We start from the raw sequence: 18,454 nt of genomic DNA, 5'->3' as shown, positions 1-18,454 counted from the left end.
CCTTCACGAACGCGGGACCTCTCTTGCGAACGCAAAGGCCAAACCTTCAGCTCCACATCATAACCCCTTCGCGAATGTGAGGGTCCACTCACGAACGCGAAGAACAACTGGTCTGCAACACACACAGCAGTTTTCTGCAACTTCAAACATCATGAAATGGTCCGATTGACTACCCGAAACTCACCCGAGGCCCTCGGTACCTCAACCAAACCTGCCAACCAATCCTAAAACATCGTTGAAAATTGTTCCAACCTTCGGAAAGCTCAAATCAACAATAAAACACCTATTTTTCATCGGATTCAAGCCTAAAAATTCCAAAAACTCTAAAAATATGCTTTTGATCAAAAAGTCTATCAAACCTCGTCCGAATGACCTAAAATTTTGCACACACGTCACGTTAAACATTACGGAGCTAGTCCAACTTCCGAAATTCCATTATGACCCTCGGATCAAAATCTCACTATCGAACCGGAAACTTCAAAAATTCAACTTTCGGCATTTCAAGCCTAAATTAGCTACGGACCTCCAAAACACAATCCGAATATGCCCCTAAGCCCAAAATCACCCAATGGAGCTAACAGAACCATCAGATTTCCATTCCGAGGCCATCTTTACACTGTTCCGACTACAGCCAACTTTCCAACACTTAAACTCTCCTTTAGGGACTAAGTGTCCCAAAACTCTTCAAAACTCAAAACCGAACATCCAGTAAATCAAAATAGAAGAAATAAACTCGGGGAAAGTAGTTAATAGGGGATCGAGGTGTAAATTCTTAAAACGACCGGCCGGGTCGTCACATCCTCCTACACTTAAACATTTGTTCGTCCTCGAATGAGCATAGAGACATACCTGAAGTAGTGAAAAGATGAGGGTAACGGCTGCGCATATCCTGCTCGGTCTCCCAGGTCACCTCCTTGATTGGCTGACCCCACCACTGAATCTTTACTGATGCAATGTTCTTTAACCTTAGCTTCCTAACCTGCCTATCCAATATTGCCACTGGCTCCTCAATATAGGATAGATCCTTGTCGAACTAGACCGAACTGAAATCCAACACGTGCAACGGATCACCGTGATAACTCCGGAGCATCGAAACATGAAATACCGGATGAATTCCTGCCAAGCTGGGAGGTAAGGCAAACTCATAAGCAACCTCCCCAACACGCCTCAATATCTCAAAAGCGCCAATAAACCTCGGACTCAACTTTCCTTTCTTCCCAAATCTCATAACGCCCTTCATATGCGAAACTCGAAGTAGACCCTGTTCTCCAACCATATAGGAAATATCACGAACCTTCCGGGCCCGTAACTCTTCTGTCTAGACTGGGCTGTACGGAGTCTATCCTGAATCACCTTAAACTTCTCCAAAGCATCCTGAACTAAGTCTATGCCCAATAATCTAGCCTCACCCGTATCAAACCAGCCCACCGGGGATCTACACCGCCTGCCATATAAAGCCTCATACGGTGCCATCTGAATGTTGGACTGATAACTGTTGTTGTAAGCAAACTCCGCCAATGTCAAGAACTAATCCCAAGACCCTCCAAACTCAATCACACACGCACGGAGCATATCCTAAAGAATCTGAATAGTGCGCTCGGACTGTCCGTCCGCCTGAGGGTGAAATGATGTACTCAACTCCACCCGAGTACCCAACTCCTGCTGAACGGCCCTCCAGAACCGTGATGTGAACTGAGTACCTCTATCTGAAATGATTGACACTGGAATATCATGTAAACGAACAATCTCCTGGATATAAATCTTCGCCAACCGCTTCGAAGAATAAGTAGTACACACAGGAATGAAATGAGCGGACTTGGTCAGCCGATCCACAATCACCCAAATAGCATCGAACTTTCTTAAAGTCCGTGGGAGCCCAACTACAAAGTCCATGGTGATCCTCTCCCACTTCCACTCAGGAATCTCTATCTGTTGAAGCAACCTACCCGGTCTCTGGTGCTCATACTTCACTTGCTGATAATTGAGACACCGAGCTATGAATCAAACTATATCTTTCTTCATCCTCCTCTACCAATAGTGCTGCCTCAAATCCTAATACATTTTTGCGGCACACGGATGAATGGAATACCGCGAGCTATGGGCCTCCTCCATAATCAACACCTGAAGCCCATCAACATTGGGTACACAAATCTGACCTAGTATCCTCAATACCCCATCATCACCAATAGTCACATCTCTGGCATCACCGTGCTGAACCTTGTCCTTGAGGACAAGCAAATGAGGGTCATCATATTGTCGCTCCCTGATACGATCAAATAAGGAAGACCGAGAAACCACGTAAGCTATAACCCGACTGGGCTCCGAAAGATCCAATCTCACAAATTGGCTGGCTAAGGCTTGAACATCCATCTCCATAGGCCTCTCCGATGCTGGTAAATAAGCCAAACTCCCCAAACTCTCTTCCCGGCGACTCAAATCATCGGCCACCACATTGGCCTAGCCCGGGTGATACAAAATAGTGATGTCATAGTCCTTCAGCAACTCTAACCACCTCCTCTGGTGCAAATTTAGATCCTTTTGCTTGAACAGGTGCTGCAAGCTCTGATGGTCAGTATAAATCTCACAGGGAACCCCGTATAAATAATGGTGCCAAATCTTCAGGGCGTGAACAATGGCAGCTAACTCAAGGTCGTGGACATGGTAATTCTTCTCATGTATCTTCAACTGTCTGGACGCGTAGGCAATCACCCTACCGTCCTGCATCAACACTGCTCCGAGGCCAATCCTCGAGGCATCACAATAAACTGTATAAGACTCCAAACCTGTAGGTGGTATCAAAATTGGGGTTGTGCTCAAAGCTATCTTGAGCTTCTAAAAGCTCGCCTCACACTCCTCTGTCCACTAGAACGGAGCACCCTTCTGGGTCACCTAGTCATAGGGGCTGCAATCGATGAAAATCCCTCCACAAAATGACAGTAGTAGCCCGCCAAGCCAAGGAAACTGCGGATCTCGGTAGCAGAAGATGGTCTGGGCCAACTCTGCATGGTCCATATCTTCTTCGGATCCACCTGAATACCCTCACTTGATACCACGTGGCCTAAGAATGCCACTGAATCCAACCAAAACTCGCATTTTGAGAACTTAGCATATAACTTCTTCTCTCTCAGAGTTTGAAGCACAGTCCTCAGGTGCTGCTCATAATCTTCCCGGCTCCGAGAATACACCAGAATATCATCAATAAAGACAATGACAAACAAGTCAAGATACGGACAGAACACACTGTGCATCAAATGCATAAAGGTTGTTGGGGCATTAGTCAGCCTAAATGAAATAACAAGGAACTCATGACCATACCGAGTCCTGAAAGCAGTCTTCGGGATATCTGGCTCCCGAATCTTCAACTAATGGTAACCTAAGCGCAAATCAATTTTAGAAAACACATGTGCGCCCTGAAGCTGGTCAAATAGATCATCAATACGAGGCAAAGGATAATGGTTCTTCAATGTAACCTTGTTTAACCGGCGATAATCAATACACATACGCATAGAACCATCCTTTTTCTTCGCAAACAAGACAGGAGCACCCCAAGGTGATACGTTGGGCCGAATAAAACCCTTATCAAGAAATTCCTATAACTAATCCTTCAACTCTGGAACAGAAATGGGCCGAGTGTCCGGCAACAGATCAATGCCAGCATCAATATCTCTATCAGGTGGCATGCCCGGACGGTCAGCTGGAAACACATCGAGAAAATCCCATACTATTGGAATTGAATCAATTGAAGGGGTATCAATACTGACATCTTACACATAAGCTAAATACGTGTCACACCCCTTCTCAACCATATGCTGAGCTTTAAGAAAAGAAATAACTCTACTGGGAGTGTGATCTAAAGTACCCCTCCACTCAACATGTGGTATACCTGGCATAGCCAGCGTCATAGTTTTGGCAGGACAATCCAGAATAACATAAAGGGGCGACAACCAGTACATGCCCAAGATAATGTCAAAAGCTACCATGTTGAACAACAATAAATCAGCTCTGGTCTCAAAACCACTAAGAGCAACCAAACAAGACCGATAGATGCGGTTTACAATAAGAGAATCTCCCATATGAGTAGAAACATAAACAGGGGAACTCAAAGAATCCCGAGGTACACCCAAATGCGGAGCAAATAAGAAGACACATAAGAGTAAGTGGAGCCTAGATCGAATAGAACCGATGCATCTCTGTGACAAACTAGTATAATACATGTGATGACATAATCGGAGGCAACAGCCTTGGTACAGGCAGGAATGGCATAGTATCTGGCCTGGCCTCCCCCTCTAGGGTGACCTCTATCTCCCCCACCTCCACCTCTAGTTGGCTGAGCAGGTGGGGTAGCAACTAGAGTTATAACCATAGCCTAAGAACTTTGCGGGGCACGTTGTGGATGAGAAGTTTGTTAAGGTGCACCCCTCCCAAGTCTGGGGCAATCCCTCACCATATGACGTGTGTCACCACACTCAAAACAAGCTCTGGGAGGACATGGTGGTTGTTACTAGCTCGGGCCAGGACTGCTGGACTGACCTCAAAAAGCACCCACGCAGGAGGCGCGCTAGATACCGAAGGTGCATAATAAGGCTCCTGAGGTCTAGGAGGAGCTGGAATACCACTGGCTGCTGGAAGAGCTGAATGAACAAGGCGACTTATATAACCCCTACCATGACGACCTACTTCTGGGGCACGGGCACCAGAGAAATGGACCGACTCTCGATACCTCTTGGCCTCCCTCTCCTTCATCTCCCTAGCATGCATACCCCCAATCCTCCTAGAAATGTTCACCACCTACTGATAAGAAATATCTATCTCCAACTCACGAGCCATGCTAGACCTGATGCTGGGAATAAGGCCCTCAATAAACTGCAAACCCTCTCGCGAACAGTAGAAACCAAGGCTAGCGCATGCCTAGCCAAACTGGTGTAACGGACAGCATACTCTAAGACAGTCATAGTACCCTAGCGCAAATTCTCAAACTCTGCGCGCCATGCACCTTTGAGGCTCTGCGGAACATACTCTTAGGAATAGATCTGAAAACTGAGTCCAAGTCATAGGTGCGCCACCACTCATAGGCGGCTCCTCGAAGCTGGAAAGTAGTGAAGGAAACCTCGCTCGATCCTGATATACCCATGGTACGGAGAATGCGGTAACTCTCATCTAGAAATCCCAGAGCATCCTCTGATGCTAGACCACTGAATACAGGAGGCTTGTACCTCTTGAACCTCTCAAGCCTCAACTACTCCTCCTCAGAAGCCGCTGCACTGTCCTCGGGCTGATCTCGGATTGCAGGCTATACAGGAATAATCTTAGGGACCTGCTCAACATGCACTCACTTCTCAGGAGTGCGGGCGGCGAGAGTCTGTGCTCCTCACCTATCCTGAGACGTAGCTACAGCAAGGGGAAGCAACTCTACCTGAGCCAAAGTGGTGTACATGCTCATGAACTGTGCCAGAGTCTCCTGAAGAGCTGGAGTAGTAGTAGCAGTAGGCATATCAGGTGCCTGGACTCCGGCTGGATCAGCTGGTGGTACCTCGGCGGCAGCTCGCACAAGTGCTCTGGCTGCACTACGTGCGCGTCCTCGGCCTCTACCCCTGCCCTGGCCTCTGGTGGCTACAGTAGGGGGCGTAGGTGCCTGATCATCTCGGGTAACACGTGTCCTCATCATCTGTGAGAGAATAGAAGATAGAAGTTTAGAATTGTGATGTCAAAATATCGAACGAAAAGGAAATCAAATGAAGTGGAAATTTTCCTAACAGTTACATAGCCTCTCGTAGATAAGTACGGACGTCTCCGTACCGATCAGCGAGACTCTAATAAACCGGCTTGTGATCCATGACTCCTATGAACCTAGAGCTTTGATACCAACTTGTCACGACCCCGGTTCTCTCTCCGTGAACCACCGTGACGACACCTAGTCCTCTACGACTATGTAAGCCTAAATTGCGGAAGATAACCAAAGTGCGGAATAAAAACAAATTAAAACAAAATGAAAAGTGATAAAACAATGTTTAAAAGTGCCGCTCGGCATACACAATATTTAACTCTCAAACCAATACATGCTTCCAATACCCGGAAACCCATGAATCACAAGCTAAGGATCACTACACAGTACTCTAACTCCATAATATCTAACAAGGAAAAGAAATATAGAAGGGAAAATGTTTAAAAGCTAGAATAGAAAGGGAATCCTCGGTCGAAGGACACGGCAGATATACCTCGAAGTCGCTGGAGCAGTCTCCTCGACTCAAGGGTGATAGGACTGAGTCGCAGTACCTGGATTTGTACATGAAAAACATTCGCAGAAGGGGCATGAGTACACCACAGTGGTACTCAGTAAGTTCCAAGCCTAACCTCGATCGGGTAGTGACGAAGAAGGCCAGGGCCCTACTGAGGTTAAATAAAATATAAAGTTTGATAGTGTAGAATAAAACAGTATAAATAAATACAATGGGAAGACTAACACAAGATATAAAAAGGGCAACAACAACTATTACAGAGACAAGGCAAAACACTGAAAGAAATGCGACTTAGCTCCAAAATAACAACCGAGGATCTCCTAGGATACCATCCTGTAGTCCCATATGTACATATCCAATGGATCTCCCGGGATCCCGTTCCATAGTCCAACTCATAATGCGCGGGGATCTACCGGAATCCAGTTCCGTAGTCCCAAATGTAAATACCCAGTACAGGGGGAATCTACCGGGTGTATTCCCGTAGTTCCATATAACTGTTCAGGAGAATCTACTGGAATCCCACATCCATAGTCCCAAAATAAACAGGCAAAGGGGGGAGATACCGAAATCCCACATCTGTAGTCCCAATGTGAATACACAGTAACAATAGGAAAAATAAATGGCAATTTCATATTAAGGTGAACAAGTAATTCTAGCCTAACATACTGCACAGAATTTAGGTAAGGTAGTTTGAGCAAGTAAAGCAATTAAATCACTTAGACATGCGTTCCTACGCTAACAATAGGCTTAATAGTGCAAGTAATAAAAATAGGAAAGAAAACATACTAGTAATTACTTAAAGAAAACCAGATTTCCAATAATTAGCACAAGTACGCACTCTTCACTTCACATACAAGGCATTTCAATTACCAAATATACCAAATCCTAAAGGGAATGTCCCCCACACATGGTTAGACAAGTCACTTACCTCGAACCGGCTCAATAATCAACCCGAAACCAAGCTCTTGCCATGAGTACTCGACTCTAAATGGCCCAAATCTATTCAATTCAATTGCATAATGTAAATAACACTTCAAGTAACTGATTCTACAAAGAAATTTTAAGCTAATACACGAAATTAGGTAAAATGACCAAAACGCCCCTAGGGTCCACTTCTCGTAATCGGATAAAATTTATATTTTCAGAATCCTCATTCTCTTACAAGTTCATGGATATCAAAGTTATCCAAATCTAAGGTCAAATCCCCAATCAAAAGTCGAATTCTAGGTCTAAGAACTTTCTTTCAACTTTTCCCCAATTATCATCTCCAATCCGAAATTAAATGATTAATTCATGTTTAGATTAATGGGTTACAAGGAAAAAGGAGTAAGGAATCGTTACCCAATTGATATCTCTAAAAATCCCTCAAAATCTCGCTCAAATCTGACCTCTCAAACTCTAGTTTTGATAAAAATGGCTAAACCCTCGACTTTGAAATTTTATAATCTGCCCAGGTAAATCCTTCTTCGCGAACGCGGTCAAAGACTCGCATTCGCGAAGCAAAAATTGACGTTGACCACTTTTCCTTCTTCGCGAACGCGTCCCCTTATTTGCGAACGCGAAGGCTCCGCTTCCCAGCCCATCGCAAACGCGGCTCCCTTTTCGCGAACGCGTAGTTCAAAGACCCCAGCCCTTCGTGAACGCGGGACCTCCCTCGCTAATGTGAAGGCCAAACCTTCAGATCCACATCCTAACCCCTTCGCAAATGTGAGGGTCCACTTGCGAACGCAAAGAACAACTGGTCTGCAACACATGCACACAATAGTTTTCTGCAACTTCAAACATCATGAAATGGTCCGATTGACCACCTGAAACTCACCCGAGGCCCTCAAAACCTCAACCAAACCTGCCAACCAATCCTAAAACATTGTTCAAACTTGTTCCAATCTTCGAAATGCTCAAATAAACATCAAAACACCTATTTTTCATCAGATTCAAGCCTAAAAATTCCAAAAAAACTCTAAAAATAAGCTTTCGATCAAAGAGTCTATCAAACCTCGTCTGAATGACCTGAAACTTTGTACACAAGTCACATTAAATACTACGGAGCTACTCCAACTTCCGGAATTCCATTTTGACCCTCGGATCAAAATCTCACTATCGAACCGGAAACTTCAAAATTCAACTTTCGGCATTTCAAGCCTAAATTAGCTACGGACCTCCAAAACACAATCCGAACACGCCCCTAAGACCAAAATCACCCAATGGAGCTAACGAAACCATCGAATTTCCATTCTGATGCTGTCTTCACACTGTTCCGACTACTATAGACTTTCCAACACTTAAACTCTCATTTAGGGACTAACTGTCCCAAAACTCTCCTTCAACTCAAAACCGAACATCCCAACAAATCAAAATAGCAGAAATAAACTTGGGGAAAGCAGTTATTAGGGGATCGGGGCGTAAATTCTTAAAACGACCGGCCGGGTCGTCACACCTAGAAAGCAAGTAAAATGATCAATGGCTACAAGTATGGATGCACGGGGAATTATACTCAAGTAATGATCCAATGTATTTCACAATTTTACTAATATGAGTGAGTTTATGTTAATTAGCCTCGGGTAATAATTCTATATCAGCTTCTTCCGAAGACTAACAAGACTTTCCAATTGAATTATCCCTAAAACAATTAAGAGATTAAGCACACTCGATTATGGCTACAAGTAGTTCAATCCTATCCCTAGGTAGAATCGATAAAATGAGGGTTAAAGCCTCGAGTTCTTATAAATTAATGTTTCCCAACCCCAAATAATATTTCTTAAATTTAATTCAAAGTTATTGGGCGAGTCCTAGGGTTAGCTAATCCCTTTGGAAACATTACAGAATAAGAATAATTAAAGAAACAATAATTCACTTCATAAAAGATTAAAATCATTCAATACATAAGCACATCAAGAATTTAATCCACACTTTAAACATGAATATTTCCATAAACAAGATTCAAGTGTTGGATAAAATAATACATACTTGGATATACAATACAAAGCAAGGAAATGAAGAAAGGAGCATAAATGAATAAGAAATTCTCAACCAACAGCTTCAAATCTTCAAGACCCAAGTGTGTGTGCAAGAACCCTAGCTTCCAAAACTTGTTCTCTCTAGTCTAAGGACTGAAAATTAAGCCAAAGAAATTTTACAAATGAGCTGGTTTGTGTATTAAATGGTTTGGGGTCAAAATCATGAAATTCCAGAACTGCCCAATTTTTCCGCCTAGTTCCTTCTTCGCGTTAGCAACTACACCTTCGCGTTCACGAAGGTTTGTTTCCTTTAGCTTTGCATTCGTGAAGGTTTGAGTTCTGCTGCTTCCCGTTCATGATGTATACTTCGCATTCACGAAGGTCTGGCTTTCTACTTCTTCGCGTTCGCGAAAGGCAAGTCACTAAGCAGATTTCCATTGTCCATTTTAGCTCCTTTTGACTTTTTTACACTTGGTTTCTTCACCATCACTTCTAAATCACATACAACATGTAAAATAGAAGTAAATGACATTAAACACACAATTGTTTCAACCAAACATAGTAAAAATCTAAATTTAAAAACAAGATAAGTTGGTAAAATACCCACTTATCAGATGGCACGGAGGTTGGAGAGTATGCGGTGTCATGAGAAAGAGAGGACAGGGAGGCCACGAGGCCTCAGGATTCTAGAGGATATAGTGGTTCATGTGCCACAGCTGTAGCCCGTCATGGCAGGGGCTATGTGACTCTTCCAGTGCATTCAACACTTCCAGCTTCTAGTAGTGCTCCAGCACTATCTAGTGTACCTCCTACATAAGGTGCCTTCAGTGGTCAGTCTAGCCGTCTAGGTCAGGATCAGTTTTAGCAACCACGCTCACTGAGAGCTTACTTTGAGTGTGGTAATACTAGAAATATAGTGAGGGACTTCCCCAGACTCAGGAGGGGTGCACCTCCATAGACTACTCAGGCTCCCCAGATTCGACCTAGTCCCCAAACTTCACAGGCCATGGTTACTTCTCCAGTTGCCGATCCACCTGCACAACCAGCTAGGGGTGGGGGTCAGGTAGGTAGAAGTCACCCTAGAGGAGAAGGCTAGGTCAGATTTTATGCTTTTTTGGGTAAGATAGAGGCGGTCGCATCAGACGCAGTTATCTCAGGTATTGCTCTGGTTTGTCATAGAGATGCACAAGTCTTATTTGATCTAGGATCCACTTATTCATATGTATCATCTTACTTTGCTCTGTATTTGGATATATCTCGTGATTTTTTGGGTTCTCTTTTATATGTGTCCATATCTGTGAAAGATTCTATTATTGTGGATCGTGTGTATCAGTCGTGTTTGGTTGATATTAGTGGTTTTGAGACCAAAGTTGATCTCTTTTTACTCACTATGGTAGACTTTGATGTGATCTTGGGCATGAACTAGTTATCGCCCTATCATGTTATTCTGGATTGTCACGCGAAGACTGTGACACTAGCTATGGTTGAGAAAGGGTTTGATGGATATCTAGCCTTTATGAGAAACGTCAGTGTTGATACTCCTATCATTGAGTCAATTCCAGTAGTGAGAGACTTCCCAAATGTGTTTTCAGTAGATCTTCTAGGCATGTCGCCCGATAGAGATATCGATTTTGGTATTGACTTGTTTCCTGGTACCAGCCCATTTCTATTCCACCATATCGTATGACACCAATGGAGTTGAAAGAGTTAAAGGAACATCTACAAGATTTTCTTGATGAGGGATTCATCCAACCTAGTGTGTCACCTTGGGGTGCTCCGGTTCTATTTATGAAGAAGAATGATGGTTCTATGTGCATGTGTATTGATTATCGACAGTTGAACAAGGTTACAGTGAAAAAAAGGTACCCATTATAGAACATTGATGACTTATTTGACTAGCTTCAGGGTTATAGAGTGTTCTCAAAGATTGATTTAAGGTCAGGGTATCATCAACTGAAGATTCGGGATACTGGATATTTCGAAAACTGCTTTTAAGACTCGATACGGTCACTACGAGTTCCTTGTGATGTCATTTGGGCTGACCAATGCCCCAACACCATTTATGCACCTGATGAACAAAGTATTCCAGCCATATCTTGATTCATTCGTTATTTGTTTATTGACGACATCTTGGTATATTCCCATAGCCGGGAGGATCATGAGCAGCATTTGAGGACTATGCTTCAGACCGTGAGGGAGAAGAAGTTTTATGCAAATTCTTAAAGTTTATTCTGTCTTGATTTGGTGGCATTTTTGGGCCATGTGGTGTCTAGTGGGGGATCAAGGTAGATCCGAAGAAGATTGAGGCAGTTTAGAGTTGGTCACGACCATCATCAACTACTGATATCTAGAGTTTTTTTGGCTTGGTTGGGTATTATCGTCATTTCGTAGAGGGTTTCTCATCCATTATTGCACCTATGACTAGATTGACCCAGAAGGGTGCCCCTTTTAGATGGTCCGAGGAGTGTGAGGCGAGCTTTCAAAAGCTTAAGACTATTTTGATTACAACCCCAGTGTTGGTGTTACCTATAGGTTCGGGGCCTTACACTGTATATTGTGATTTATCACGTATTGGGATTAGTGCGGTGTTGATGCAAGATGGTAGGGTGATTGACTATGCATCTCGGTAGCTAAAGGTTCATGATAAGAATTATCTAGTCCAAGACTTAGAATTGGCAGCTATTGTTCATGCATTGAAGATTTGGAGGCATTATCTATACGGTGTCGTATGTGTGGTCTATATCGACCACCAGAGTCTCCAACATCTATTCAAGCAGAAAGATCTTAACTTGCATCAATGGAGATGGTTAGAATTGCTTGAAGGCATTAATATCATTATTTTATATTATCCCGAGAAGGCCAATGTGGTGTCGATATCTTGAGTAGAAAGGTGGAGATTATGGGCAATTTGGCATATCTACCAGCAGTGGAGAGGCCATTAGAATTGAATGTTTAGGCCTTGGATAATCGATTTGTTAGATTGGATATTTTGAAGCCTAGTCGGGTTCTTGCTTGCGTGGTTTCTCGATTTTCCTTATATGAGCACATCGATAACGTCAATATGACGACCCTAATTTGTTTGCCTTTAAGACACGGTACAGCACGGCGATGCTAAGGAGCTTTCTATTGGAGATGATGGGGTGTTGCAGATGCAGGGCTAGTTATGAGTGCCCAATATGGATGGGTTGCGTGAGTTTACTCTTGAGGAGACCTACAATTCACATATTCCATTTATCTAGGAGCCGCTAAGATGTATCAAGATTTCAAGCAGCACTACTGGTAGAGGAGAATAAAGAAAGATATAGTAGAGTATATGTTCCGGTGCCTAAGTTGTCAGCAGGTGAAGTATGAACATCAGAAGCCGGACGGTTTGCTTTAGAGACTTGAAATTTCTAAGTGGAAGTGGGAAAGTATTACCATGGACTTTGTTGTTGAGCTCCTATGGACTTTGAAGAAATTTGATGTACTTTAGGTGATTGTGAACCGATTGACTAAGTCCGCACATTTCATTCCGATTGTCACTACCTACTCTTCAAAGCAACTGGTTGAGATCTATATCCGCAAGATTGTTCATCTTTATTGTGTGTTGGTGTCCATTATTTCTAATTAAGGCACGCTGTTCACATCATATTTTTGAAGGGTCGTACAATGTGAGTTAGGCACACGGGTTGAGTTGAATACATCATTTCACCCCCAGATGGACGGGCAGTCCAAGCGCACCATTCAGATGTTATAGGATATGTTACGTGCCTATGTTATGGATTTCAGGGGTTCTTGGGATCAGTTCTTGTTGCTTGCAGAATGCCTATAACAACAGCTACTAATCGAGTATTCAAATAGCTCCTTATGAGGCTTTATATGGGAGGCGGTGTCATTCTCCAGTTGGTTGGTTTGAACCGGGAGAGGCTATATTGTTAGGCACAAATTTAGTTTCAGATGCCTTGGTGAAAGTCAAGTTGATTCAGGATTGGCTTTGTATAGCCCAGTTTAGACAGAAGAGTTATGCTGATCGGAGGCCTCGTGATATAGCATTTATGGTTGGAGAGAGGGTTTTGCTCTGGGTTTCACCCATGAAGGGTGTGATGAGGTTCGGGAAGAAGGTCAAGTTAGTCCTTAGGTATATTGATCCTTTTGAGATCCATAAGAGAGTGGGGGAGATGGCTTACAAGCTTGCCTTGCCACCTAGCTTACCGATAGTTCACCCGATGTTCCATGTTTCCATGCTCCGGAAGTATTATGGTGATCCGTCCCATGTTCTAGATTTCTGCTCAGTCCAATTGGACAAGGATTTGACTTATGTTGAGGAGCCGGTGGTCATTTTAGACAGGCATGTCCGAAAGTTGAGGTCAAAGAACATTGCTACCGTGAAGGTTGAACAGAGGGGTCAACTAGTCGAGGAGACGACTTGGGAGACCGAGCATGATATGCGTAGTTATTACCCTCACCTTTTCAACACTTCAGGTATGTATCTAATCATTCGAGGATGAACGTTTGTTTTAAGAGGAAGAAGATGTAACAACCAAGCCGGTTATTTTTTGCATTGTAGCCCCATTCCCCTATTTATCTCTCCCTCTATGTTCAGTTGTAGTTACGTGACTTGCCAGGGTAGTTGGTTTGGTTTCAGGTGAGTTTCGTAGTGAATTGGGATACTTAGTCCCAAGGTTGGGAGCTTAAGTTGAAAGAGTTGACCGGAGTTTGAATTTTATGTAGACGACTTTGGAATAGAGTTTTGATAGTTACAATAGCTTTGTATGGTAATTTTAGACTTAAGCGTATTCCCGGATATTGCTTTGGAGGTCCATAGGTTGGTTTGAGGCTTTTTGGGCAAAGTTGAAAAGTTAAAAGTTTGGAGGGTTGATAGGTTTGATTAAGAGATGACTTTGTCGATTTTAGGGCCGGATATCGATTTCAGAAGTTAGAATATGTCTATTATATCGTGTATGACTTGTGTGCGAAATTTGAGGTCATTAGAAGTTGGTTTGATAGGATTCGGCATTAGTTTTAGAAGTTGGAAGTTCATTAGTTCATTCGGCTTAAATTGATGTGTGATTCATGATTTTGGTGTTGTTTGATGTGATTTGAGACCTTGAGTAGGTCTGTTATGTGTTTTGGGACTTGATGATATGTTCGGCTGGGGTCCCGAGGCCCTTGAGTGTGATTAGGATTGATTCGGGTCCATTTTAGACTTAGGAGGATTAGCTGTTGAACAGATAAGTTTCTGGTGTCATCGCACCTACTTTGGGCTTAGCTGCAGGTGCGGCAGGGAGATTGCAGAAGCAAAGGAGGCTAGCCAGGGGGAAAGTCGCAGGTGCGAACACCTGGGCGCAGGTGCACACCCGTATAAGCAACAACTTGTTTGTAGAAGCGGAATTTGGGCGAGCCATGAGGGACCGCAAGTGCGGTCAGGCTACACATCTGCAAATGCATATATGCACTCTAGGTCCGCAGAAGCGGAAGTGCAGGGGCATTTTATGTGCCGTAGAAGCAAAAAATTTCAGAACATTCGTAAGGCCGTATCTGCGATGGTTTTTCCGCAGATGTGATAGAATGGTTGTAGGTGCGAAAAAGCCTAGGCAGAAAAGGTTAGAATTGATGGTTTTGTTCAATTTTTCGTATCTTGAGTTATAGAGCTCGGTTTTGGGTGATTTTGGAGGGTATTGTCAAGTATTAGATTGGGGTAATTGTTTCTTACTCGGATTTGCTTATTATTCATGAATCCATCATTGTTTTTATTGTTTAATTAGTGTTTTAAGTTGAAAATTTTGGGAATTTTTGTGAATAATTTTAGTATGGTTAGACTTGTATCGGAATGGGTATTCATATTTTATAAGTTTGGTTGGGTTCCAAGGTGCTTCGGATTGACTGTTTGAATTTCATTAAATATTGCAACTTTATTATCCATAATAGTTTCTTATGGTTTGTATTTATAGTATTAAGTTATTGTGGCTAGAGTCGAGCCATCCAGAGTTGGATTTTTACTAAAAAGGCTTACTAGTGGGTTGATTTAGCTTGTTTGAGGTAAGTTATTACCTAACTTTGTGTGAGGGAACTACTCCTTAGGTTTTGGGTTGATTGTGCTATTTGTGTTACGTGAAAGTCGTGTACGCAAGGTGACTATTGGGTACATGGGCTATATGTGGCATTTGACCGATTTAGGCTATTTAGACCATTTCCATGCCTTTAATTGAATTACTATAACATGTCACATCTTTCATTGTTAATCTACTCTTGCATGCGTTATTTGATGTTGTAGCAATAATTCTACCTATTACTTGTTATATTTGCTCTCATATGTTTTAGTTGAAGTTGATATTTTTCTTATTATCGTGTTACCTCTTTATTGTTAAATTACTTTACTTGAGGTTGTTATTTTGTGGAATATCTTCTTGTTAAGTTATTAGTATTAGAAGTTTTAAAAGCCATTATCATATTAAGGTGAAGTTGTTAATTATTGAAGCACCTTTCCTTGTTGAGTATTCCTCATTCATCTTGCTGTTATTGAGATCATTGTTTTGTGAAAACATTGGTATTGTTGACCTTTTGGCAAGTTGTGGTATATGGGCACTTATGGTGCGAGTTGTGATATTGATACTCATACGGTGGTATAAGGCTAGGGATTGATATGCACGTGGTGAGATAAGGTGGGCTTGATTCACGTGTTGATAGTAGGGTAACTACTTGAAGCCACGCGGTAAGATAAGGTGCGCTAGAACGCATGTAACTATTTTGGAAAAAATAATTTTCAAAAATAAATGTAAGGCTCACGCGGTGATATAAAAAAGATTGTGATTGAAATTGTTAATTGCGACTACGAGGCGCATCTTGGTTGTGATTCTTGTTGTACATTTCATATTGAAAATATTTATTGGTTAAACAGTTCTTGGTGCTTTTATTCTTCCATGTCTTACCAGTTTTACCCGTATTTGATTATTTGTGGTTCTCATTATGTATTTCCTTCTTGATGCCTTTTTACTTTAATTCTATCATTGTGCAAATTCAGGTACTTCGTATTAGGCTGATCGCTAGTGAGGCATTCGGTATACCGGAAACTTCAAGGTATCCCTGCATGATCCGACCGCATGTTTCGAAGTCACCCTCTTGTTTCATTTATATTGTTTATGTATTTGATACAGTATCGTATTTTTGAGATGTTTTCGTGTATTCAGTTAGAGCTTGTGACTACGTACCACGTAGTTCTAGAAAGTTATGTTGAGTATTGCTGCTTTGGCCTGTATTACTCCTATTTCCGTATTTATGTTAAATTCTATTTTCGTTATATCATGCTTTTATTGTTTTAAATAGATGTTAAGTGACTGGCTTACCTAGTTTGGAGACTAGGTGCCATTACGCCTCCTAATGAGGGATTTGGGTCGTGACACTACTGATGAAGGAAAGCATTGATATGAAGATAGAGGGCACTGATTGTTAGTAACAAAGGCATGAGAAAGAGAGAGGAGAGAGAGAGAAATAGAGAAAAACAAAACTAAAATGAATATGATTCGAGTCTAGTATATCATATTTAAATGATAACCTCTTTTAGAGGGGTAAGTAAATTTATAATGTAGCATATAAAAGTAAAAATTGCAACTTCAATTTCGATCAAACCACCTCAAATCTACTCCAAATGATCTCAAATTTGAAACAAAGCTTCCAAATACCAACCCATACAATCCCCAATTACCAATTGAGTCAAATAATACCAATGAAAAAGACTTACTTTGTCTTTGTCAATACTTTCTAAAATCTGACAACAGAGTTTTGAGATGTTTATGGTAAATCAACAAAATCTATGTTTGAACTAAAACTTTAAGCATAGTTTATCAACATTCAAATAAATTTTAGCAATAATCAATCATTAACTTTTATTTTTTACCATAAAATAAGAATTTTAACCTTTAAAAATTACGATGTTCAAGTTAAAAACAAAAATATTTTACTAAGACTAGTTAAACTCGGGAATGGGACCCTATGTTGGAAAAGATTACCAGGTTATGCTGGCATCAGCTAGGGAGTGGGATCCTATACTACCATGATTTTGAATTTTTCTTCTTTTTCTTTTCATTTCATTTTTGGCTTCCTTTTTTTTATTTATTTAAGAAAATGAATAAAATACAGGAAATAATTTGGAGGAGACTTCCCTTATAAGATTGATTATTGCTGCAGAGCTGTTTCTTTAGCCCTTGCGCCCTTTCTTTTTGGTTGCACCTGCTTCTTGCAAGGTTGTTTTTGGATTGCACCTGTTTCCTATTTTTCAAACAAAGAACAATTTGTTAGTTTGAAACGGTGGTTGGTTTTGTGGCCTTGATTATTTCAATCACTTGATCTTGTCCCGGCTTCTTTGATGAAGATCTCAACTACAACTGTTTCTTCCCTAAGGACCGATTTCATTTCAGGCCCTGGAGAACCTATGGTTTTTCCAGACTTTGCCATGACGGTTGATCGAGGAACTCAACCTTTTCGACTTTATTTTGCCTTTGTAGGCCTTTCCCTTCTGACTTCTTTTTCTTTTTTGCTTTTTTTTTTACTCCGCAGCATTGGGGAACTTTTGGCTCCTCAAACTTGCTACAATGGCTAGTCGCATGGGACTTAAACTTTTCCAAATTTATTTCGCCTTTGTAGGCCTTTATTTTCTGGCTTCTTTCTTCCAACTTCAATTTCAGAGCATTTGGGGTACCTTGGCTTTTTCAAATCTTTGCCGAGACGGTTAGCCACATGGGACTCAACCTTTTCAACTTCCAAGAGTTTTTAATTTCAAAACATCAGCCAGCATGCCCGGTTGAAGTCGACTTGATGCCCCTGATGAGGCTGGGTGCCTTATTGCACATTAGCTCGTGTTAAACAAAAGCCCAGTAAATCAATCTTGCCATCCTTTCTTTGCCTCAGTTTTGGAACAGAGTTAGACCGAAAGGGACTCAAAGAAAACAAACAATGGAATGGAGAATGAGTGTAAACAAGAAATGTCCCTTTCGAGTAAAGGAAAGAAGAACTTATCTAAAGTACATGGGGACTTCAATGAACATTACATGCCTTTTGGACTGGATGCCTGATCTGTGTAAACCGTCCGACTCTCAGAAATTCATCACAACTTTTGCCTTAAAACCAAGAAACCTTGCCCAGGACTGTGTCAATATCAGTGACTGAAGATCCTCTTTTCCGTTCAGTGGTGCCCTTTGCGGTTTTTCACGAGCTGACCTCTCTCATTTCTCTTCACACCGTCGCCTTATAGTGCTCTTTGCGAGTTTTCACTAACAAGACTCTCAT

This window comes from Nicotiana sylvestris, chromosome 5 (assembly GCF_000393655.2).
Source record: "Nicotiana sylvestris chromosome 5, ASM39365v2, whole genome shotgun sequence".
Taxonomy (NCBI): Eukaryota; Viridiplantae; Streptophyta; class Magnoliopsida; order Solanales; family Solanaceae; genus Nicotiana; species Nicotiana sylvestris.
The sequence above is the reverse complement of the archived record's forward strand: the minus strand, read 5'-3'. Positions refer to the sequence as shown.